The sequence below is a fragment of the Cyanistes caeruleus genome, chromosome Z, assembly GCF_971803275.1.
Source record: "Cyanistes caeruleus chromosome Z, bCyaCae1.hap1.1, whole genome shotgun sequence".
Lineage (NCBI taxonomy): Eukaryota > Metazoa > Chordata > Aves > Passeriformes > Paridae > Cyanistes > Cyanistes caeruleus.
The window spans coordinates 23,809,046-23,835,322 of record NC_141732.1 but is presented as its reverse complement, the minus strand read 5'-3'; the positions used below and the strand labels follow the sequence as shown (position 1 = coordinate 23,835,322).

Here is a 26,277-nt window from a genome sequence, read left to right as displayed (position 1 = left end):
TCTTTGCCTCTTAAAGGCCACAAAATCTTCAACTATTACTTTCTCCCCCCTCCCTGTTCCAGCATTTTACAGGATCACAACCACTTCACCATTTGTTAAAAATCCACACTTTGAAACACTCTATTCCTCCCAATATACTCTGTCATGAATTAAAGTTTTTTCAGAACACTACTGTCCATCTCCATAGCTTTAACAGAAATATTTTCAGTTTATTAAAGCATCTCCTTATTTTCTCTTCCCCTTTTAAAACTTAATTCCTTTCTTCACCGTTTTTGATAGTTTCTGGTGTCTCCTTACATGTTAATTACTCCCTCTCTCTTTCTCTCTCTGGAAAAAATGATTAATCTGCAAGTCTCATCTAGGTAATGAAAAGATTAAAATCTTGCCCAGGCTTTGTAGATGGTTCTGTGATCTCTGCTGGAGCAGTGGCTGGAGTTGTCTGTGATGGAAGATTCTTCATGGCTGCTCTGCAGAGTGTGGTCACTGTCTCAGCCTGCCACAGGTCCAGAGCTTTTTTTCTTTCTTTACTCGGCAGTCTCTGGTGAATTCAGTCACAGCAAAAGAACTGCAGCCGAGCCAGGGACCGGCCTGGCCCGGCCCGAGCCCGGGGCAAGCCCCGCAGGCCCCATCTCCCGGCCGGGAGCCGCGGCAGGCCCAGCCCAGATCCTGCCTGGGCCGCATGGCCTGGCCAGGGGATGGGAAGCCAGCTAAAGCTCTGTTACCTTTCACAGCCAGGAAACAAAGAGACAAAGAAAATCCCAGGCTTAGGTCTTAATGTGGTGTTCACAGGTTGATCTCACTTTTCAATGGTTAAAACTGCTGTCAATTGTCAGAAATGGCCAGTTATTGGCCAGGAGAAAATCTCCCATCAGCCTCCAGCAGTTTTATTTTCCTTAGGTGTTTCTCTTTGTTTTCTTAAATGCCAATCTATCACAACAGTCTCTCTTAAATTATATTGCTGAATACTTCTATCTAACCAGTAAGGATACCTAAATTAATTTTGCTGCAGGTGTAAAGTACCATATTTAGTAATTTACCGTATAAATCTCTCCTATATTGTTCATAGCATAGAAAAATAGTAAATATAATTAGTATTGAATATTCTTGCCTGAAAAGATCTTACATGGAATAACTTTATTATGAAAAGAAATTTAAAAAGTATAGTGCAGTGAATGGAAAAAAATTTCCACATATAATTTACAATCTGAAAGGTGGTGAAAATCCTGGGTTTATGCATTATTTTGTGTAGGAACAGCAAATAGGCTTCTCTGGTATCCAAAGATTAGTAAAGGAAGAACAACCTGATTTTTCTTTCACCCTTGTTATTACTCAATCTCTTAATATTTGAAGATAACGTTTTGAAGTTTTTTACACCAAATCAGATTTCATCTAGAGATAAAATGGTGAAGATCAGAAGGCATAATATAAATATGCTCATTTGTGCCTCTCTGATAATTTCTATTATATTTTCTGCACTTGCAAAATAACTCATCAGTAGTGTGCTTCACAAACCCAGAAAGGCCCATTTAAATTTACCTTTGTAAATATGTGACTTCAACCTTGTCAGTATTTGAATGAAAAAACAGTCAAACAAACAACAAAGAAAGAGCTACAAAGGCAACTTCTTAAAACTGCTCGATTTTGCGAATTGTTTGAACCTGTTGATTGAAGTCTCCATAAATATTTTATAGGACTGGCCTTATGCTTCAGAAGTTACTAAAACTAGGGGCACTGGAGGCAAATACAATACTACATTTGTGTTATCTGATAAAATGGATGATCAAGCCAACTGTTAGACAGTTTACAGCTAGTTTGGTCTTCCTCAACCTACTACAGAGACCATCTCTCCTTCTTCAGTGAAGTTTGAAGAAGTTTTTTTCTTGCTTTGACAGATACTGGAATCTATATTCCCTTTCCTAAATTTCCATTTCACTGTGCCTTCTCTTAAATTCACACATGAACCCAAGTTGTACAGAAATTGGTGGGCTGATAACTTGCATTTATGATTTTGGGATCCAAACATTTTGCTACTGCACAAGGCAAGTAAAAAAAAATTGCATTTATAAACTCAGTCCAGTTGGTGTAGAAGCCAAGGACCTGAGGTCTCGAGGCCCATCAGGTGAAGCCGATTTTTAGGAGTGTGCTTAGACTGGACAGACTGCTCTGTTCTCAGTTTACCCCCAAGTCGAGGCAGAAGTCCTTTTACTGTTGTGCAGGTTGCATAAGGGAGTAATATATCTATGCAGGTTCAATCAGTAGAGGGAGAAACAGAAACTTGTAACTTCTGCCTTGTTTAAGATTTTTGACACTTACTTCTGTTTTCTGTGACAGGAAGGATGTAATTATTGTGGGTGTTTATTGAAGAAGTGAGGAAAAAATGCATTCCCATTCCCACAATCCTCTCCAACAATCATTTATTCTGAGGTGTTTAAATTTTTATCAAGCCTTGGCTTTTATATGATGATGCCTTTTGAAGGTGGTAGGTCTGTTGTTATGGTGCAGGAGTTTATTATAGCTGAATTGTTTTTTGCATGTCATAAATTCTAAGTCTTTGCACTCACCAAGCTAAGGAGTAAAAGATGAGTATAAACTGTACAATAAAAAGAGGTAAGTGTAAAATATCATCTCTTTGATTTGACATCATCTTTGACAGGACTTTATATATATACAGATATAAAGAAAAGACTCTCAAATCAAGGTGCAAAAAATTTCTGTACAGAATTAACTGCTATAGCTTTTCTTATGTATCATTGGGTCTGAGGTGACTCAGCTTTGTTTTTCTGCAGCACTGCCAAATTACTGCCTAACAAGCATTAGAAGTCTTGGTAACTCAGTTTCTCTTAAATTTTTTCTTACAAAAGATTAGCACTTTTTAAAATATATTCACTATCGCAACTGTGTTTTATTTAACCCTTGTACCGCTTCCTGTTCTTGTGGAAATTAAACACTAGAGCAGGGATTAGACACGGGACTTTGAACTCCTAGCAAGAAATTCTGATATATGGGATCAAAGCCTCACAAGCTCTGAACACCTTTTAACTGATGCTTACAGATTGGCAACTGGCATTTCTAAAGTTTCTAGACAGCTCAAAACCCCCTCAGTACCTCACTCTATTGAAAAGTGCCCTATGGACTTCAGAATAGGCTTTGTCACACAAAAGCCATGTACTGGATCCACTGAAACAAAGAGGATCAACTCCAGAACTCCTGAAGAGCAAGGCCAAAGGCAGCCCGAGGCCACCTGAGACAGGGGGGACAGAGAGTTCTATGGCTGTGTGTATGCTGGTCCCAGGAGGTGTGCTTGACTTGCAGGTAGGACTCAAGCACCTTCTGAAATAGGCACAGAGGATAAAGATTCTTCCTTTTGGAGCAAGGCATCTGGGCTTCCCTAAGAGTAGATACTTAGATTCCTAGCTTTCCTAAGTACCGATGCTTGAGAGGCCATAGACTCGCATTTGGGTCACACCTGGTAAGCATTCTGTGTGGAAAGGAGTGAAAATGAATATTAACAATTTGTTACACTCTTTCCCCCTAGCTTCAGTGGTTGAAATGTCTAAAACCCAGGATTTACAATTTGCAAGTTATGCAAAAGCTCAAACATTCTTTTGCATCAATACATCATCAATAGGATAAAACTCACCTGGTTCTTCAAGGCCTACTTCAACTAACATTCCCTATTACTGGGTCTAGTACTAGGTCAATTTACCTTTTAAGGATTGAGCTGTTTTCCTTTAGAAATTATTATATCCTTAAAACTTTAAAAAAAACTTTAAATTTTAAAATAGGAAACAAAGCTTCATGAAACTAAGTATATAGTCTGTATTTTTGCCTGTTGTCATATAATTTGGGTACTATTGCAACACCATGATAAAAGTTGAGAGTAGAGTCTAAATGTGCGAAGAAAGTCTGTCAACCCAATATTTTTAACTATTTGGTTGGTTGACACACTTAGTGAAATGAATCATATGAGAACTTAAGCAAACAGACAACATGGATTCACTTTTTACTAAAAAGATAGTTCCATTCTTAGGCTTCTGCTTCCCTTTAATGCAAAGCAGTTGACTTGAGGAGAAAAAGCATTGGCTCTGCTGTGTGGCAAGGTGGGATACTTGAAACTTTTCAATATCCTGGCACATCATTCTTTGGAAGATGTCCAAAGTACTCCTGTTTTATTCCAGCTGGCATGTAACATACTCTTTCCACTGTTAAGACCCAAGAAAGTTTACTCAGAAAGTGTATAAAATTTAGTTGCATCAGGAACAAAAATATTTTTTCTTCTTTTAGTTTTCTTCTTTTTTTTCTTTTTTTTTTGGTCTAATGACAGTATTTCTGTCTCCCAAAATAATTTTATTCATAGGGATTTGTTCCTTCTGACCTCATTCTGGTGGAATTTTGAATACTTAAGGAGAATAATAAACCTTGAGGTTGTGTGTGTCCATGTTGTAATAATTTTGAGATTCTTTTGTGCATTATCTTCAGTTGAAGTAACACATCAAGAAAATAAAGATTCATTTTACACATAAATTCTAATCTACTCTAAAAATTGAATTCATACAATGGCTAAGCTATAATCTCTAACAGTTTTATTGAATGAAAGCTTTTACTTTAGATCAAAATTACTGGCTATCTATGAATATATTATATCAAATACTGAATAATACACAAAACAGACTTTTGACAATGATAAGCAGGTCACTGCCCTACTCTTGAGGCTGTAAAATCATACTGCTATCTCCTCCCTATGACCTTAGGAATGTTCTCTGTGAAACTCTGAAGAGCCCTCCTGCAACTCAGAGTGACTTCTGGACTCCCTTCCACAGTTCATATACCTTGGAGTTGATGTTACAATGGGTACTCAGATGAGAACAGACCAAGAATATCTTTGGAATTATTTTTGATGAAGCAAAGTTTTCCTGAAGTCTGTAGAGGTAAACTCCATTAAGATATTAAAATATATAACCTTCCATCTGTCATGTACAGATCAGGTTTCAGTCTGCTGTTAGGTTTTCAGAGAACTCTTCTATATAGTATTTGTGCATTGAGTAGAAAGATGTGTATAATAAAAAGACAGAATTGATGACATTCTTGAATTACTAGCATTTCTTCTCTTATTTAAAGATACCCTCATTTTCAACAAAATCAAGAATATATATATATTTATATATAATATATATTTTCCTGAAGAAGTTGTATTTATCCTTTTAGGAATATTGCTTTTGTCTGCCCTCTGACAAATTTTTGACAGGTAAAGCCGGTGTCTGTGTTTTTTTAAATTTTTCAGGAGCAGAAGACAGGATTTCATTAGGAAGGACATGATGTTGCAAGCTAAAAAGCTGGCTTGGTTGATGTCAGCAGATAGGGATAAAGTGGCAGTAAATGACAGCAGCCAGGGAGCGTGCTTGCAACCCAGAGAAGAAGATCTGAAGGTGTCTACTTGACCATCATCCTGTTTCTGAGAAGAGCATCTGGAACATTGCACCTGAATCCGGGTGGGATACAAGGGTGATCTGGCAGGGTACTTTTGCACTTGGGGCCTTGAAGCAGACTCAGTGAACACTGAGGAGGGGGAGGAATGAGACTCTGTTGTCTGATAGAATAGCTTCAGAAAAGAAAGTACTTCTGTTTCTGCAGCTGCAAATAACAGTACAGTGGATCACCTTAAAATATGAATATATAGCAAATACAATCACTCATTTCTTTCCTGTGACTAATGTCCTCTGTTCATTGAGGTACTGAGGGGTTTTAGAAAAATAATTTTGCTGGTTCTGTTTATATTGTACAAATTGTACCTATTTCAGATGGGAATTTGACAACAGAGATGCTGTCAGCTCCTTTAAAACCCAGGAAGAAACTGAAAGACCTGGTATCTAACCTAAGACCTGCCCCAGAAGGAGAACTGGATATCTTCAGACAGAAGGATAGTTCTCATGACAGTAACTTCTCCTATCTCAGGCTGAATGAAAGTGGGATAAGCATCTCATATGTATGCCTTTTTTTCTAAAGTTTTTCAGATCTTGAATTCCTATTTGTGATAATTTTTTGCTTGGAGCAAATCACTGAATGTATAGCAAGAAGTAGAGAAGAAGACTAAATACCTCCAAATTTAGCAAGTGCACAGCCTCACAAATACCTAGCTATCCCCCAAATAGGGAGCTTGAACACCAAACTCAAACCAGCCATTTCTACAGCACATCAATGGTCTTCCTTCAATTTCTGCCATACTGAGTTTCAATTGTTTTTGCAGACCTCTTCATGATCTTCCACTTCATATTTAAACAAGCTTTTATTTAGATTAACGTCTAAAATCTTGATTTCAGAAAACTATATTATCAAACACCATACTTAACTAAACAAAGTATTTGCCAAGTAGATTTAAAAGATATCTTAAATTTAAAGTGTTAAATTTAAAACATGATTTAAAGAAAATACTGAAAGCATTATTAGGACTTTACAGTAATACCCAAATAATTGTGTCAGGACATAAGAGCCAAATTAATTAGTATTTTAAATTCTTAAATTAATAAGGCAAAGTCTTTTACATTTGAAAGTTCACACTTTCCACTTCCATTATCCACACTATCCATTTCCTTAGGTTATAATATTTTCAGCATTATTATGTAAAATATTTATGCTAGTTGAATTAAACTTCAACAAATTGTATATGTTCCTTGTAAACACATTTTACCAGCACTATATTTCAATAAATAAGGAATGCATCCTCTTGTGTGACAAGAGCTGTTCCAACAACTCCAGCTATCGTAAATCACACTTACAGTGATTGAAGCCATCTAATTTTCACAAAAAAGCAGTGGAAAATTAATTTAAGAACACATTTTGTTACACATATGTTTGCAATCAAATTGTTGTTTTGAATTACTTAATTAGAACAGTTTGTCATATTTTCTGGAAACTAGCATAATAGTAGTGTTGAGACCACAAAAGTCAGAAAGGGATTAAAAGGACTGTGAGTGAAAGGAAAACAGCAAGTGTTTTAAAATTCACAGAGTTTAACAGTTTTGGAAAAAATTAATCATCAATTCCAGTCACACATCCCTGTGTGTGAAGACACATATATGTTTCCTTATGGTGAGAATTGTAAACTGGTTTTTTTGAATGTCTTTCATCCTTAGTAAACTGTAATTACGAAAACTGTAATAGCTCAGTAGTTGAACTATGCTACATATCTCACAGTGGTACCACACAGAACAAAGGAAAAACATACAGTCATTGCCGTGGCTTTGCCTCCATGGGATTTTCCACTTGGAACTTTAGTTACCAACTGTGTTCCTTAGAAGTCCTTCCAAAACATTATGGGAGGAAGATTGAGGGAAACATCACAGCACAACAAACGTCAGTTGTGATGATCAACAAAAGTTTCTGGAATTCAAATTAAAGTCATTTGCTGTGACCTCTGCTGATACTGACAGAGCAGATTTCTCCATTCAGACCTGTTTGAAAACAGACTCTGACCTGCAGGCTCTCTACACTCACATGCCTAACTAGCCAGCAGTTCATCTTGAGAGGAATTTTGAAGTCTGCCAGACATAACTTTATTTCCTCACAAGCTCACTAACTTTTACTCAAATGCATCATCTCTTCCAGTTTCAGGTTTCATGGTATCAGCATTGATATGGCCATACCACAGAGCCCCATTTCTTCAGACACATCCATTCATATTTAGATAAAAACTGAGGTACTGAACACCTTCTTTACCTCAGTCTTCAACAGTGAGACTGGTTAACTCCTGGGAAAGTCTGCCTAAGTCTACCTACTTAGATGGTAGACTGGGACTACTTGGGAGCAGACTAGACCTCCTGCTATCCAAGAAGAGGTAGCTAGTGACCTCCTGTGTGGAATATGGAGTTATATTTGTTGAAATTCATCTGCCTGAAAGGAGGCTGTAGCCAGGTGAGGGTTGGCTTCTTCTTCCAGGCAAATGGGCGACACAAGCCTCAGGCTGTTCCAGGGGAGGTTCAGGTTGAACATCAGGAGGAATATAATCATGCAAAGGGTTGTAAACACTGGAACTGTCCAGGGAAGTAGTGGTGGTTGAGTCCTCATCCCTGGAGTTATTCAAGAAAGAACTGGACGTAGCATTTATTGTCATACTCTAGTTGACAAGGTGAATTCAAGTCAAAAGTTGAATTTGATGGGCCTGGAAATCTTTTCTAATGTAAATGATTCTGTCATTCTGTGATTTATATTTTCTATTATAGCTCTAAGTTCTCTTTTAAAGAGATATGAGTATCAGTTGGCTAAACTAATGAGGAAAAAAAATACATTTGTATTTTCCTTGCTCTTATACAGACTAAGGAGATACATTTTTCTAATTTTTCAGCAGCTGAAGCTCCCACCTTTTCAGACCATTATTACTGTCTTCTGCCAAGACAGTTCCCTTTAAACATGCTGTCACAACAGCAGCATCACATAAAAATATTTTGTGTTTCTTTATACAGAGCTTTGTGTTCCGTGAATATCTAACACTATAAGCCTAATATGGAAGCTTAACCACACATTGAACATACATCCAAATAATCAATGTAGCTCAAAGCATTTTAAACATCAAGGAACAATACACAAAGAATACATCAAAGAATAATACATGTATTACTGGGGCAGCTCTAAAATATATTTAGATATTTTTAAAAAAATCTGATGTCTCACGAGGTGCTCATATTCATTGAGAAAACTAACTGACATTGCAGAACATGAAAATAGAAATGTAAGTGTCCTTTAGGATCTCAGTAAATACTTGCATACGAGAAATTAATGAAAAATGGAAATTTCTTCCCACCAGAATTTTACTATAAAGAACTACCCTGCAACTGAAGAGAATTCAAAGCCAGGAGTTTCTTTGCTGTTTTCTTGAACTCTTGCTTTAGAACCAGAAATCAAAAGCAGATTCTGTCCCCTTTTCCCCTTCCAGTTTTAGTATCTTTGAAGTATGTTTTCAATCCATTTGTCTTAAGACCTCTTTAATGTCACACCAATTAGTCAGATAGGCAGATTGAGAGCTGGGAGAAAGCAAACACTTGGTTATCACTTAGAATGAAATTCTCTATTCTTTCCTGACAGACACATTTTCCCTCTTTCCCCTGTAAATGGAAAAAAAAAGAAAAAAGAAGAAAAAAGAAAAAGTGTGAGCTTTCTTGGGACACAGTAGAATTTGACAGAAAATCTCCATTCAAATACAACTTGCTTCACTTACAACTCAATGGTGGGAATTTATGTTTTGAAGCTCTATATGTAAGTTAACATTGATTTGATTTGTTTTTTTCCTCAAGTGTAAGAATACAAAACAATTTACAAGAGTCAACAATCTGCAGCTACAGGTGTGTCATTAGTAAAATGCAAACACTTGAAATAAATAGAAAAATAAATTAGGAATAGCACAGCCAATATCATCATCAGTCTCTCTTATGTCCTTTTTATCAAAAACTGAAGGTGTCTGCCAGATACTGACTAAAATATTTGAAATTTTTTTGCATAGTACTCAGAATCAGTAGTGAGTTTGAATCACAGATGGAGTGAAATAGATAGCTCTTGTCTCTGTCTTAGTTACATATGTCTTTACTCAAACAGAAATTACAGTTATCATGTCTGTAGTATGGCTTTTTTTCCCCATCAGCTCAGTCTTTAGATTAAACACTTCTCTGGTAAGGAGAGATGGTTGTATTCTTCCTTCCTCTTCTCTTTCCTTTAGTCTAAATTAAAAAATATATTCTGAAGCTTACTTTTATTTTTATACCCTCTGGAGACAGAAGGAATTATATTAGAATTTAAGTGATGGAGAGCACTGGCAAGACTAAATCTGTTTTAAAAGGAAGAGGCTCAGGAGAAAAATATTAACAGCATAAAATAAAAAACCCAAACCACTTAAAACCAAAAGCAATTTTCAGGATAATTTTTAATTCTTGTGTTCCCAAAAGCAGCTGTCCTTTCAAGAAACTGGCCATTTTTTTGTTTTTAAGGAATCTATCTGACTCCAAATGAAGCATTTGTTTCTCTGTTTCTGTTTTGAAGCAGAAAACACACGACTCCTGTTTGATGCCTGAGTATGAAAAAGGCAAACAGCAGCAGTCTGTTGGGGAAGAGATGATGTCAAATGGAAATCAGTGGTTATTTATTCTTGAAGCTAAGTAGTAGGGAATTTACAAAATGAATAAAAAAATAAGGGGGTTAATGTGTCAGCAGGTTGTATTATCTGTCTCCTACTGTTACATTTCTTGAAACATCTTCCCATGTGTCTGCCAGTGCTCCAAGAGACATAGCTAGTTAAACATATGAACTTTTCTGAGGTGCTTATACTCAGCCCAATGTGCATTTCAAGTTTGTGAATCTTTGGGAGGTTATTCAACAAGAAGTCTGGTAGAATTAGTGAATAATTGCTGTAATAAAGATCAATTAGAGAATAAATTTGCTATTCTATGGCCTCAGAATCATAAGCACATATTGACTGGGCTGGGAAAATTTTAATCTTCCAAGTCTGATACTTTTTCTACATGATGCTGGCTTAAGAGACAATATATTAGCATCCTGTCATTGCACATAAGCTCAGTAAGCTTCAGTGGTGCAATAAATGCCAGATCCATTAAACAGAGAGGAGACTTCACTGATATGAAGTAGGTTGGTCCCTTCTCCTTGTGTCATATGCACTCTTTGAGATTCAGGATTGTTAAAATGAGGTGGAAAGACAATGGTGTACTAGCACTCCATGAGTCTGTCTAGCTGAATCCTAAACTACATCAATAATGATATTTTTTTTCTAATTTTGATGAAGATGCCACATGAAAATGCTTAAAGTTGTGGATAGATTCTACAAGAGAATATTTTAGGTGACTATGTAATTATATGTTGATTAAGCAATCAGACATCCTGTTCCTTTATTATTACATGCTATTAGACTTGTTGTCTAGAAATTGTCGCATGTATAGTAGGAAACTTATCTTAAGACAGAGTAATAGTAATTTTAAATGGTGAGTGGGGGACTCCTGCTTATAATATCTCGGCTGGGGATTTCTGGGGAAAATAGATAGTGTTGAAACTGAAGAGAGAGATAGGCCGCAGGGCTAGATTTCTGTATCTTTCTCAAATTTTCTCTGAAATTTCTCTTTATTCCTTTTTTTTGTTTGTTTTTAATATTAGAATATACAATTGGCTTTAATCCAGGAAATTCTTCTCCTCTAAAAGAGTGCTTGGGCACCTGTTGCTGAAATGGATGATAAGCTGCAAGTCATTTCTAACTGAACATGGGAAAATAACAAACTCAATTCATTATGATCATCTATGGTGAGCTAAATAACAACTTAGCATCCTCCTAAAGAAAGACCCATGGCACTAAATTAATCTTACTTCAAATAAATGTTCTGCAGAGAAATGAAGACCTAACAGTAGACTTGTGGACATGTGGACATGTGGACAGCACTTTGCTTATGCATACATTTTGTTAACTGTTTCCAGAGAGAACAGTATAAAAATGAAGAGGGTGGATTTAAAATAAAGAAATTTCCACACCACAGCTAGCCAGTATTAATTCTGCTGGACACACTGGAAAGAGATATATTATTTTGGTGCAGAAATTAGAAAATGTTTTCCAAGCTCCCAGAAATTATTGACATTTTCCACATAGTGACAGAAAGCAGAAAAAAAGGTTGTAAAAGTAAACGGGGTTTTATTTCTTATGAAAGATTATTTTTTAAAATGCATTCTAGACACATTCCAAATTGAGCAATATTTTGCAGGACAGGTACTTCCCATGTGTAATGGATCCAGACTCTATTTCCACCAAGACTAGTGAAACTTTTCATTGAAAAAGTGATAAAAAATTGCAAGTAGGCTATCATCCATTGTCTTTTAATTTTTGATACATATGCAAAGAGATCATCAGCTGTCTATAAACTAAAAGGAAGCTTTTTTAAAAGAGAATGTCACCTCTAATTCTTTATTTAGCTTGTGTTTTCTGCCTTCCTGGGTGGGAAAGTTAAGCCTTTAGAGCCCACAGAATGGAAAGTGTTATGAAAATATGAAATACTACAACTTTGAAATGTTCAAAAAAAGATTTAGCATGGTTATAAATCAGATCCAGCACCTGTTTGCTGGGTACTTGGTGACATATTTCAATTATATGACTGGGATATTGCAAGTAGCACCACATAAAATACAAATGTTTGTTTGATGGATTGGGCAAAACAAATTGTTAGAGGATAAAAATGTTATCCCAACCAATAGGCTGATGGAGCTTTTGTAAACTGCAGTACTACATTAGAGAAAGCATCTTGTACTGCATTCCAGAAAACTTCAGATGATCTCCCATTAATGATTTTTTTTCTTAGTGAACATTATTGTCTTGACTGAAAATAGTATTTTGACAGAAACAAGACTGGACCCCATTTTGGAGGAAAAAAACAAGCTTGCTATGACTATTTCCCTAATGTTATATGAAGCCACTGCCAAATGTTAAGTAACTGACCATTTAAGAAAAAGGATTCCCCTAACTTCCCCTATATATAATTTCTGTGATAGTCAAATCCCCCATGAGAGAAGGCAGAGAAAGAAAAAGAGATAATTATATATGTTAGTTTCCATCAGGTAAGATGTAGAATTTTTCTTCACATGACAGTGAAGATACTCAGAGAAAAGCAACAAGATGATATGTCAGCTGTCAGTGATAAGCAGCTCCAGTTCTACCATACAGATATGACAGGACTGGGAGCATACGGTGTTATGTCCTGTGAGTGAAAATGTAGTGGCACTATCAAAGTTCCTGTACGCCAAGGCATGAGGTCAAGTTTTCACTGCAAAGACAAATTGCTTTTTCTGAAATATTCTGGATATATTCTGCCTTAAGTATTTCCATGCAAATGCTGTATTTGCAATAGCACAGTAGGTGTTTATCCCAAACCCAACGGGGCTGAATACAGGAAACCAGGGCATCAGAGGTATAAAATGTTAGCTGTACTTGTATCCGTCAGCATCAGAATTACAGTGGTTTTCTTACTTTGGTATATATAAGAAGGAGTTAACTTATTTCATTTAATCCCTGGCAGAAGTCAGAGAAATCCACTTTATTGTCAACTGTTACATTAAGCAGATACCTGAATGGTTGTAATCTATTAAGTTCTGTTCCATGTTTAATCTTGCAGAAGTCCACATGCTGCAAATGCACTCTCCAGGCACCTGCTTACAGTACAGACCCCTGCAGCTGGAACAGGATGTGGGACTAGAAATAATTTCTCCTTTCAAACATTTTAAGTCAGACTTTGAGTAAGCTTCATGTTCTGTGAATCCTACACAAAAAGAGTCAAGAGATTTGATCGTGTGAGTGCCCACAGCCTACCACATGTTAACATTCCCTCCACGTTGTTAAAGGAGTGTGCAGTGCAGAGTTCTGGTCCAGGGCACAGACCTGCACCACTGTTTCCTCTCCTGTAACCTTCATCTATGTCCTGGGAGCCTGGGTTTCCAGGCCACTCACTGATCATAAAGTATATCTTTTTGCGACAGGACACAACTGCATTGTTAGGCTTTTCAAAATGTATGTAAACCAACTTTGGCTAAGCCTTAGGATCAAGCACAGAAAGACAACAAAGAAAAAAGTGTTTTGAAGTATTTTAAGAAGTATCTGTGCCTTCTTTTCCCAGTACAAAAGTCTTTAAAATAACTGTGAGAAGCAAAAAGAGATATTTCTGGCAGTTAAATGTAATTCTTTCACTCTGAGTATCAAATGATCTTGAAGTGATATCTTTGAGTGGTTTAAGAAAGTATAGATTCTTTATCGATCTAATAACTTTACTGAATTTTTTTCTGGGCTTCATTTCATCAGAAAATCCATTATTAAAAAAAGACCATGGTGCTCTTATGTCATGGGTTTGATCCCTGTACAAGCCATTCACTTAAAGTTGGATTTTGTGATCATTAGGGGTCGCTTCTAACTCAGAATATTTTGTGGTTCTGTGGTTCTGTGCTAGTTACTCCAAAAAATAGTATCTTCAGCAAAATATGATTCAGTCCATGAAACCACGGGGAACCTATATGAAACTATATGAAACTCTTAGTGCCCTGCACAGATTTACCTATGACATGATAACCATCCTCCTTCTTTCCTAACCCAAAACTCATTTAGGGTCACCTCAAGTGCTAGGGGCTGTTTTTGGCTGCCACAATACTAAAAAGACATATTTATGAGAGGGGTGTGCAAAGCAGGGCAATGAAGAAGGTGCAGGGGAGGGTAGGCCAGACAAAGGATGACTGAGGTCACTTGGTCTGTTCATCTTGGAAAAGGGAGACTGAGGGGAGACCTCACTGCAGTCACAACTTCTTGTGAGGGGGAGAGGCAGTGGTGACCCAAGGAAATGGCCTGAAGATGTGTCTGGGGGGTTTAGTTTGGATATTAGGAAAAAGATTTTCACCCAGAGGGTGGTTTTATTTCCATGGCTCCCCAGGGAGACGGTCACAGCACCGGCCTGACAGCGTTCAAGAATTTTTTGGACAATGCTCTCAGGCACACTTTGTGCCATGTTGTGGCTGTCCTACATAGGACCAGTCATTGGACTTTCATGATCCTTGTAGATCCCTTCCAACTTAGGATATTCTATTCTGTGAAAAATCCTAATTTTAGATACACGTTTTGCATATCTACTTGTTTTATCCTCTCACCTGTGAAACAAAATGGCATTATGAAATATGCCATTTCTTTGTCTCCTCTACTGGAATTTTCATAGCTATTTTACTAGTTAATTGTCTTATTTCTCTGCCTATTTTACTTTCTTACTGCTCACTGTAAGTATACTTTATTTAAAGAAATCTTTATAGGTGCTTGAAATATACCCTGTAATTCTACACTTACTCTTTCCTTTTGGTTTTTAACATTTTTATGACTCCTAATGTTCTCCCTTTCCAGATTGTTTCTGTTACCAAAAAACCTTTTGCGTATTACTTATATTTTTTATATCCTCCAACCCCTTTGGCCTCTGTTTCCCCATTTCCTGTCTAAGTTTAAAAGGAATTAATTTCTACTATAACATCTACAAAAATATTTCTGTCTTTTCCAGTGTTCTGATGGTGACCTCACAGATACGAAAAGATTCAACAGTAAGACTTCAAACACTTTTCAGTCATCTGCTATGCTATGAGTTTTGGATAGATTCACTACCATCAATGAAACACATCATTTTTTTGCACTGTTTTTCTTATGCTATAGTCTGGCTGCATATATCTACAGCTAAATGCTACTTAAAGAAATGGAAGGGGGAAAATATTCAGGGGACCGAGCACAGTTGTGTTATGTGCTTGCTGCAAGTCCTGTCTGTGGAGTTAGCAATGGTCCCTGACCGTCTGAAGCAGCTAATTACCAGTGTCTGTTCCCCAGCTCTGCATGTATGAACTCAGAGCAATGCCTTACCTTCTTGTTTAGTGGCACCCTTTTGGTACCTGCTCTGTGTCAGGTTGTGAGATGCAAACCCTCAAAGTAGAACCCTCAAAGTAGTAAAGTCCTATACTTTATGGATGAAAATAATCATGGGTTTAGGTTCCTGATGGAACTTGCCACACAGTCGGAATCTTGTCATTTAAAAAGGAAACTTAGGCAAGAAATCTTGTTACTTCTACGCTATTCTTATCTCTGGTTTTTTGTTTTGTTTGTTGGTTTTGTTTTTTTTTGGAGCTCTGTTGTGAAAGCATTTATTAAACTGAAGTTAATTCATTGTGGGGCTTTTTGGGTGCTATGGTCCACACATTACTCATTTTTTATATTAATTTAATGGAAGTAAGAGGTTTTATTTTGAATTAAAATTCAAGTCACCATTGTTGGGGTATTTAAAAACTCAGTCAATTATATCAAGAAAATATCTTCACAGCATCTTGGGTGTTTTCTACTTTGTTTCAGTGAATTTTACTTCAATTCAAGGACCAAAGAAAGACCACTGGTCCCAGGTTGCTATGTCAATATTACACAAAGAATTTGGAAAATTTAAATCTTCCAGTTCAGTTTATTGTTACAACATCAGCAATAGTTTCAGTCATCCCGTGGAGCAGGCACAATCACAGTAAAACATCAGTGTAGATGCACTGACGTTTTGGGAAGGTGAACACAGGTAGACTCATTTCATAGCATTTGCTAAGAAAGAGGAGCAAGTAAGTTTATAGACTTTCCCACAGTCACTTTTCCAAAGCACAGAAATAGAAAACCTCACACATAAATATGAGTCTAAACAAAAACACTCTGAGCACACTTGTCCGTATATAAAATACAGAAGGATACAAAAATCAGACCCCATCAGATGACAACTCTGAGATACTATGAAATCATATTCTGAAAGAAGAAACTGTGATGGAAATATAAATTTACATGATGATATACTATAGTTCTGTGTGACATGGATGCATTTGCATGATAAAATCTCAATTATGGTATTAATAAAGATGTATCTTTAATGAGTAGATGCTCCTGTTCTGATTGCACAGTGACAGAAATTTTACTGTGTATATTTGATTTCCTTTGTTTGAAATAAAAGGTGCAATAATGTAATTTTTTTTTGTTTTGTTTGGATCAATTGTGTCATAAAACTAAATAATTATGCATTAAATTTCCTATGATAAGCGAGAAGTACTTGTTACATGTATTCGGACAATAATTTAAACACATTAAATATGTATGATTATTATGAGTGTCCTGAACAGCTATTTGGATATGTTCCAGAAGCAAAATTGTCTCTATTTCTGAATAAAATTATTCAGATTAAAAATGAGGAGGAATTGGAATTCCAGCAATAGTTCAGTGCTTCTCTAGTGGCTGGAACTAGATGGTCTTTAAGGTCCCTTCCAACCCAGATAATTCTATTGCTCTATGATTCAGAGCCATCAGTCCTTCCTTCCTTCCTTTCTGATAAATAGTCAATCAAAGATGCCATCTGTGAAAATTAAATGGAATATATTCTGGTCTCTGATTTAGAAATGGAAAGAAAAAAGGCAAACAGAGATGATTTGAGAAAGCAGGTTAACAACCACTTTAACATGGAAGGAGAAAAACTAAGGAGGTAGAGTTGGAGACTCTCAATCACCAAACTATAGGGTCATAAATATGCAGAAAGAAAAGAATCTTGGAAGAAATACACATATTCCTGTACATCCTTTAAAATGGTATCTGAAGGTATTTTGAGAATAGTACAGAAGCCTCAGGTTCATTACTCCACAGCATCAGATTAACATCTTTATCAAGGTGCTATACTTACAATGTGTGGACTACTCCTGTAAGGTGAATGGACTCTGCTCCTGTGGAATAATGCATTACTGTGGAATAAGAACAAACTTTTTTATACTTAGTTATCAACAACAGGTTGGAACACCTCTGAAGCATGCTCTTTCAGATAGCTTTGGAATATATTCAGGGGAAAACATGTCAACTGCTTGAAAAAGAAATCTCTTTGTCATTTATTAAAAGGCTTGTAAAACACTATTCCTCAGAGGATGATTCACATAGTAAAAAAAGACTGAGGGACTGAAGAAAAGTTTTTAGTTAGGGGCAGCTTCCTCTTCATCAAAAAATCATCTCCCTGTCTCATTAAACTAGTCATGATTGAACAGCTCAGCAACCATTTTGGTTCTAAATAACCTCTACTTTTTCATTAAGGGAGCTGTCAGAAATGACCATAATCCCTAATCTGCAAAATTGTTCATTAGTCCTCTCCAACTCATCCACATGGTTGGCCAGATTTCTACCCTCCAAAATTACAGCAATAAAACATGTCATTATGAAGAGGGACAAAATTCTCCACATCTGATGCATGAACATCTGCTGTTTGCAACCTAGATGAAAGTCCTCTGGTTTTGGCTCAGTGACAGTGAAGCTGTGATATCTAGGTCTCCTGTTGTTGGGGGACAAAACTTAGAGGGATATGTCAACATGTGAACCAGCAGCAGGGTTTAGATAAAACAGATTTAACCAAAAAAATAATAATAATAAAATCCTCTAACCTACTCCATTTTTCCTCAACTATTACTTCCATTTGTTACTATCAAGCAAGCTTTTAAGATTTCACCCTGGGGTAAATTACCATGCTGTCATGAACAACATAATCTTATTATCTGTATGAAAATAAAAAAGGAAATAAAAATTTCTTGTTTATAAAAGCTGTATATACATCTTTTTCCCTCATGAAAACAAGAAATTGCAAGGTAAAGACAAAGAATCAACTTTTATATTTTTTTTAAGGACTTTTAGGTGAATGTGACAGTTAACAGAGAAGAATAGTATAAAAATATTAATCCGGCATTCAGATTAGTAAAGGGATGTTTCTCTATTCATAAAAAATTATTTGCAAATTGTGTTTTCTCAAAAGAACGTAAGATTGCCTTAATATGGAATCAAACCAGTGAACTGGAAACTTTTTCCTTTAAAGTTTTAACTTTTCTCGAGGTTTCTGTCCTCTGTTCTCTATTTAGTGTGCCAGATTTAAAGATTCAGAACACTTACCAGGCAATTCAGGAAGGTCACACATTCTGTCTTACAACTCACAACAGCCATGGTACTAGCCCCATCCCATGCTAGCTATGTGGGAGATGAAGATGATATAAAACAAAACCCATGATTATCAGCACCATGCACATCAAAGGCCAGGCTTGAGTATCTTCTATTCTTGATATAATACAAGGGAGCTGTGCATTACTCTTTAAATAATCATCCAGAAAGCTACTTGTTCTAGCAATTAATCTGTATTTTCAAAAGTCTTGAAAAGTAGAAGATTTGGGCCTTAAGAAACTCTGAAAATATTTCAAGAGTTCAATTACCAGAAGAAATATGAACATATTAAGATATTTCTCTCTTTTCTCCTCTGTCTTCAAAAAGGGTAGATAAGAATGCTTATATAATCTCTAACCTGTAACTCTAAACTCTGTACATATGTTATGTTGGGGCAACATAAATAAATTCCAGATGAAATCTAGCTATAAGAATCAATCAGGTACTAAAGTTAGAGTAGGTGCATCTAAGGATTCATCCAGTGGGTTTCATTCCAAGGTTTAGTGAAAATAACCAGTGCTTGAATGTGCAGTATTGAACTACCATAGCCAGACATCAGCAAATGCCACTAATCAGGAAAGTCCAGGCTAGATTCAGCATCACATAACCTCCGTTTCAGAGCATATTAACATTAGAGAAAAACTTAGCAATTGATAGGATAATTGCAAAACACCAGGTAGGTTGTCTCTTTTCCTGCTAGACTCTTAAACCTTTACTTCAAAGCTATTTTTGCAGATTCTTATGAACTGCTGACATTAGATTTCTAGACCTCTTAAACTTACCCTAGCTTCCAAAAAGGGTACCTAGGAGCTGTAATGGTTTTCCAGTCTTTGGAAATATTCTCAAAGATTGCTTTTTTAAGATGGGATAGTCACAAGTCTGAAACTTTCAAGTTGCTTGTGTCCCAGACAAAAGGTTCACCCTGGAACAAACCCAGAAACCTAACTTCAGACCCCCAAAACTGTGACATTTTGGAGAGCTGTAATACAAACAATAACAAACCCCTAGATAAAAAACACCTCAAAACAAGCAAAACCCACCATTTTAATAATCTGCTCATTTTCAAGATGATATATACAGAATTCCTGTGTTGATTGAACAAGGGAATGTACTGCACCAGGATACTCAAAGTGAATTTTTAGGGGATAAGGAAGGTTTCTGATTGGCTTACTGGTACACTACAGGCATTCTGTATTCTCTACAAGTGAATATCTCAGATGATTGTTTAGCAGATTATAAGCACCTTGCTACATAGGAGTGTGGTTATCCCATTTTCCAGAGGAGACATGAACCTCTGTTGGCCAGCAGGTACCCAGCCCTGCAGGGTCAGAACTGAACATAGCTCAGCATTCGTTGCTTGCTGAATAAATGAGAGATAAATTGAACTGTCAAAAATAAAGACAGAAGATATAAGCAAAGGTTTCATTTGGAAGCTTTGCACACACTTGTAAGAAGAAATTAGGCCCTTTCATAATCATTCTCAGCTTCGACTGAAAATGGAAACCAGTCCCCCCTTGCCCCTACACTACACACAAGTATACGTGACAGACTATAATCCTAGTGTGTGGTAATGTTAGAATTTCCTGATTTTTCTAAATCATGAGGTAAAAACTTTCCTGAAACAAGGGACAAAGTACATGACCTTTTCTGAGGTCTTGCTGTAAACTGAGTGAGGTACAAATGACTGGAAACAAGCACACATAGCAAGGCTATTTTATTTTGTACCATCACGTTCTCATATACTTGCCTCCAGGCTGCATGGTTCTCTTTTTAGAGCTCTTGTTTTTAACTTGCTGCACACATATTTTTAACTGTATGGTTCTACAAACACAGTTAGGTTATTTGTGCTACAAAATAGTGCCGGAGTGTTGTAGTTAAATTCATTCTTCCCTTTGCAAACGCTTCAAGACAGAATTACCAGTAGTATCACGTTTTGTGACTCAATAATGGAGGGGAAGCCAAACAGGGCACCATATTACAGGGGTTGCAATTTTGAATTCATAAATATTCAGGTGTTCCTGAACTCTTTGATTTTTTCCTGAGCTGTATCAGTGTAATCTATTAATCTGAAGTGGGATTTAATGTGCCTAGTGAAACAGGAGGGGTTCGTTTACATGAATTACAGTCAACCAAAGAGAAAAAAAACACTTTTTCCTCAAGACAGGCAATTATTAGAAAAGAAAGTTAATATATTTATTTCATAGAATAGGAAAATTATCATTCCTACAAAACCAATCTTCAGGATATTCTTTCAAAGGATGCCACGGATGAAAATATTGTTTGTACTGTGGCAGAAGTTTCACCTATTTTCTGGCAACTGTATGGTGTTCATCACAAAGTGGTGCATGGAAGGCTTAACTGAACATGACTACTTCACTAAGCATGCTTCCAAAGGATGCATTTGAGCCTGGGAGAAAGTAGAGGTATGCTAGAAAGAACATTAGGAGTTAAGTGAGAGTTCATTAAAATGATAGTTGATGGAAAAATGGAAAGGGAAAATGGGTTTATGGCTGACAAATTAAAAAAAGCAGATTAGATTAGTGAAATAACAACAGGTTACAGGGTGAAAATAAAAAGATAAGAAATTACTTCTTGTAGCAAAATTCTGACTCGTCTAAGCAAAGCCACAGAAAAGGGTGCTGCAAAAACTGAAATATAATATGATAAAAGTCTGGAGGAGAGTTTTAGCCATATGGCTACTTGGGAAAGAAATATCCATACCACCCACATCTGAAGTTATTATACTCACAAAAGCATCAGGTTTTTGAGCATGTTCCAGATTTGAAAATCTAGAAATTGAAGAAGAATGTCACAACCACATTATATATTTGAGTGATAGGCTGGATGGTAGTACCGTCAATGCCAATCAAGAAATAGAGAAAAGGGAGTGAGAAAAAATAGAAGGCTTTGATTAGACAAGGAGAGGAAAGGAGAAGAGAAGCTGATCTGCAAGTTGTTGTCATAGAGATATTCATTAAGTTCAGGTTTATAGATTAGATCAAATATAGGGAGAAAAATTCAGGAATTGCTTGAAGAATCATTGAATTTCCTTCTGATGCTACACAGGTAAAAGAACAATGATAAATACTGTAGATGACTTAGTAGATTGGACAGAGTACTGTAAATCAATAAAGGACAAGGAAGACCACAAATAGTTTTGGATGAAAATTAAAAGCAGTTTTGAAATTTGCCAAAGAGAAACTGTCTTAATAAAAATTCAGGTAACTGAAAAAAATAAAAACAACACAGGGAGCTAAATTAAAGAAGCTTCCAAGCACAGATGCAAGACCTGACTTAGATACCAGCAAGAGTTTTAAATTTGCTAGCATATGAAAATATGCAAGATAATTAGGCTATTATTGTATGTTATTTGTATAACACTGATAATATTGTCAATGACTCTCTCTTTCAGAGGAGTTAAAACATATAGGTATTACAGCATATCAAGTAACAGCCACCACTGAAATTATGCCACCGTGGTTGAGCACTCTGATGATGAACACTTAATATGACTCTATCTCAGGTGAAATTAAAAAATTAAATTAAAAAATGTAAGGGCATCATATCTAGTGTAAATATACATCTGCACTATATGACTTTTTTTGCAGACTGTTATAATCTCTGTACATTTTTAGAGATACGTTCAGTAGGAAAAAATCCAACAGGGTAGAAGGTGACCAATTTGAAAAGCAGGTACAATGTAATAGTTATAATCAGGAGATAATTATAGTGTAATACTTTCCAATACTCCAGTTTAAAGTCACTGACAGTGATCCCAAATGTAGAAACCTGTCAGTTGCAAAACATGTGCAATACTGCCTTAACAACAGTTTCTTAATAACCCACCTTAATTAAATGCACACTGGATATTAATTGTCATGTCCCTATACATTGACATATCTGAAAAACATGGCTTCACACTCAGCAGCAGACAAAAAAATAGCCCAGAAAATGTTGTACATCAGTGGGAAGGGAATGGAGAACAAGACAGAGAACATAATTTGCTCTATTAAAGACCTTGCTGTGCCAACACTTTAAGAAATCTGTGCAGCTCTGATTTCTGCATCTGAAGAAGGACATAATGCATTTAGAAATGTACAGAGACAAAAAACTAAAATAACCTCAGGATGAAAAAAATGCCTTGTGAGTTGCTACTGAAAACATATTCTTTATTTAGGCAAAGCATAACCTATCATAATATATATGATCAAGGTTTACAAAATCTTGAAAGCAGGTAAGGTGACACCCACTGATTTATACAATAGCTAAGGTTCAGTCATTGAAAAAAAGAGGAAAACAGTTTAAACAGTACATAGCACCTAAGAAGTTTTTGATGAGGTATCACTGGATTTCAGCATGCATTAGATGAGATTATGGAAAATCAGTCCATAAGAGAAAACAGAGGTGTAACTTCCAATGTCCAAAATACAACATCTGTAGACATTGGCAGAGGCAAGTACCACAGACCATCCAAACTGGTCTGCCTTGAAAGGTCCTGCCAAAGGAGCACTCCCCCTGTCACTAGCTGGCTGAGTTTCTCTACTCACCCAGAGGGTCATGTCCACAATGTGATGGTTTTTATTTGAGCTAGTCATACACATGGAAGGTATCGCTGAAATCCAAAAACTGACTGATTTTTGTGTAGCCAAGCAGTGCTTTACAACCCCAAGGTCCATTCTATCTGACACAGTATCAAAAAGACCTGTACCTAATTGTTTAACATCTCTGATTAATGCCAGCATTATAACAAAGTGACTCCTGTTTTCTGAACTCTGGCTTGATTTACAGTTGATTTTGCTTATGGTGGGATTATGCAAAATGGCATAAGTGGAATAGGCCTTTGCTAAGTTGCAGCCTTCTGTTGCAAACTCATTCTACAGCTCTTGACACACAAAAATTTGATCATGAGTAGTACTTAGAAATAGATTTCCACATCAATTCTTTTCCTTTATTATAGATTTCCCCTAATTAATTTAAAAAAAAAAAAATCAACAAACTGGAAACAACTATTCCTTGAAAAATTTTGAATCATCATCAATGATATTCAGATAGGGGCTGTTTTCTGTTGTTTTTTTAACTTTTGCTTTCACAAGGCATTTCTATCTGGTTATGGCTTCCTTGCTTTTCCAGCTGGACAGCTGATCAAAATTTTAACACTTGTTTTAAGAAATTTTCCTCTACCATCTCTTTATTCCTCCATATCTTATTGCTGATAATTTTGTCAAGGATCCGACAGATCAGTTTTTGCAAACTTATTTTCCAGGGATTTAAAAACTGTGATGGTCAAGGCCATAAATCAGGCCAAAATCTTCACTGATACTGTACATTTTTATGATTATCTACACATAAATACATAAAATTTTATTTAAAAATTATGTAGAAAACAAAACATTTCCACTTGATACCTCTAAGTTGATGCTGAAAATTCTTATGCAGGTATTGGTGGTTGTACCCAACATATAGTCAATCACACTTTATTTGGCTCAGTTTTCTTTAAAAGCACTGTAGCTATTAAAAGAAATTTAAGGAGTTACTAAACTGTGATATGAAGTGCTATGGTTTAAAAGGCCTATTAATAAATTTGAATGTTTAAATCCCTTAAATTGCACAGAGTGTTAAACCTCACTCAGTAGTCTGTCCTTGCTTTTGGTATTGTGCCTGTGAGGGATTGGCAATTCTCTGCAGAGGTCTGTAGAAATGCAAGAGTAAAAGGAGGAAAGATTTTCAGCTCTCTGTATTTTAGAACAAATGCCATCTGGACTAATTTGCGAACACTGCTTCAGTTCAGCTCAATACACAGGGAGATATCTGAGAGGGAGTATGGTTATATAGAGGAAAGCAATTGACCTAACACTAATTCATATGCATTAGGAGCTCTCACAGTATTTCTGAGGAGATTCTCTTCAATAGGTTGTAGTATGTTTGATTAAGGCGGCGCAAAACATTTGTCTAGCTGAAAATAAAGTCACAACTTTAAACAAATAACTTGTACATTTGTCTTCTGATTTTGGGCAGAGAGGAATTAAGCATGCATGGTGCTGTAGATTGCATCAGCTGCTATGGGACTACATTTTGGATCTGCTTGGATGTTGCTACATCTCTTTAAAAAATCACTTTTATACAGTCTGTCCTTACTAGTTAGCCCGTAGCCTAACTTTCCCAAACAAATTATGAAGCCAAAACTTTTTGGGCCCTAAATAATAGCTGTACACTTCCTATCACCATCTGTTGGTTTTGGATGCAATGTAATATGTTGTGCTTCCAGCAGGTCACATGTGCTTTGACTATCAATCTGGCCATAGTAAATTTTTCCTGTAGTTCTAGAAATTACCTAATGAAACATCAAATTATATTAGGCCACATACATTCACACGCTTTATTTAGTATAAATATATGGTAATTTCAAAATAAACTTTTACATGGCAATATTGAGATGTTGCTTATTGTAATATCAGCTTTGATTGTCCCTGATTTTTGAAGTGCAGTGGTAGCCAAATGAAGAAAAATAATACTCTTTCAACATGTGAACAATTCAGATGAAAACACAGGCTCTTTCTGGTTAGCTTCCTACGCCAAGAATGAATCTCAGCTGTTTACTAATATGGAACAAGAAGATACCTCATGTGAAGTGGGAAAAAACCCCCATACTTCACAGGAGTTTCTAAAACTGTAATTGCATTAAAAATCTAAATTGCAGCAATACCCAGAGAATGGCTAATAAACTTTAACATATGGATCTCATTGTGATTTTATCACTGTGCTGTAAACAAATTCTGTTCTTAATTACAGCAAACAAGCTATTGCAATCAGATGTCAGACATTGCAACAGGGATTTCACTTACATTGTACTATGTATAAGCAGGAGTTATCTAAAGAGAAGTATTGATAGGAAAAGGACAATATTTTTAAGGTATTTGCAGTTGTTATGTCTCCAAGCACCTAAGCATCTTTAAAAGTCTCTATTTCATAATAATTTCTTGCTGTGGAACTGATAGAATTGATTCTGAGATTCCAATCAGTAATAAACCTTGACAAGACACCTGGGCAAGCTTTGACTGACAACACAGTTCATTACTGATTTACTGAGGGGGGAAAAGTATTTTTCTTTTTGACTGAAAATTAAAATTATTTCACAGAATCAATAATGTTGGAAAAATCCTGGAGATATCAAGTCCAACCTGTGAACTAACACCACTTTGTCAGCTAGACCACTAAGTACTACACCCAGTCCTTTCTTTTACACTACCTTTCTTGGCAGCCAATTCCAATGTTTAACCACCCTTTCTGGGAAGAAATTCCTCCTAATGTCCAATGGAAACCTCTCCTCATGCAGTTTGTGAGTAAAGACAAGAGCAAGAGCAATGATTAGAGATTTCTGGGGTCCTCAGAGGTGTACTTTAGGACTTTAGTCAAAATATAGCTGTCTACTAAAATTTCATTTAGCAAGTGACAGGTGGTATGAGGGCCAAAGCTCAGTAAGATCTGTTTCTGGTCCTCAGGAATATTCCTCTCCAGAGAGAAAACATTGTTGAACTGCATCAGATGCCTTGTCCAGCCTGCAGAGAATTGCTAAAACAGGCTAACTTTTTTTCCATGTATAATTAATATGTGGGTCACTGCTGCAGCACTTTATGCTGGTGCACACAGCTTACAGAGGGAGACATTCACAATTCAACAAGTGATTTAAATGGTCATAACTCATTCAAACCAAAACAAATTACCTCCAATATAGGATTTCTTGGAAGAGCTTCATTCTTACGGCA

General features: G+C 36.2%; 1 long non-coding RNA gene across 3 annotated transcripts; it reads left to right on the top strand.

Moving 5' to 3' along the window:
- Positions 1 to 788: 788 nt before the first annotated feature.
- LOC111941311 (uncharacterized) lies at positions 789 to 16,525 on the top strand. 3 transcript variants are annotated; one of them, XR_015280503.1, is made up of 6 exons: positions 789 to 979; positions 4,752 to 4,928; positions 5,282 to 5,489; positions 5,799 to 5,983; positions 13,143 to 13,263; positions 15,051 to 16,525. It is a non-coding gene; the product is annotated as an uncharacterized LOC111941311 (long non-coding RNA). The 3 variants fall into 3 exon arrangements; XR_015280502.1 differs by lacking the exons at positions 13,143 to 13,263; positions 15,051 to 16,525 and adding an exon at positions 9,076 to 9,246; XR_015280501.1 differs by lacking the exons at positions 13,143 to 13,263; positions 15,051 to 16,525 and having other exon boundaries at positions 5,799 to 6,747.
- The last annotated feature ends 9,752 nt before the right edge of the window (positions 16,526 to 26,277 follow it).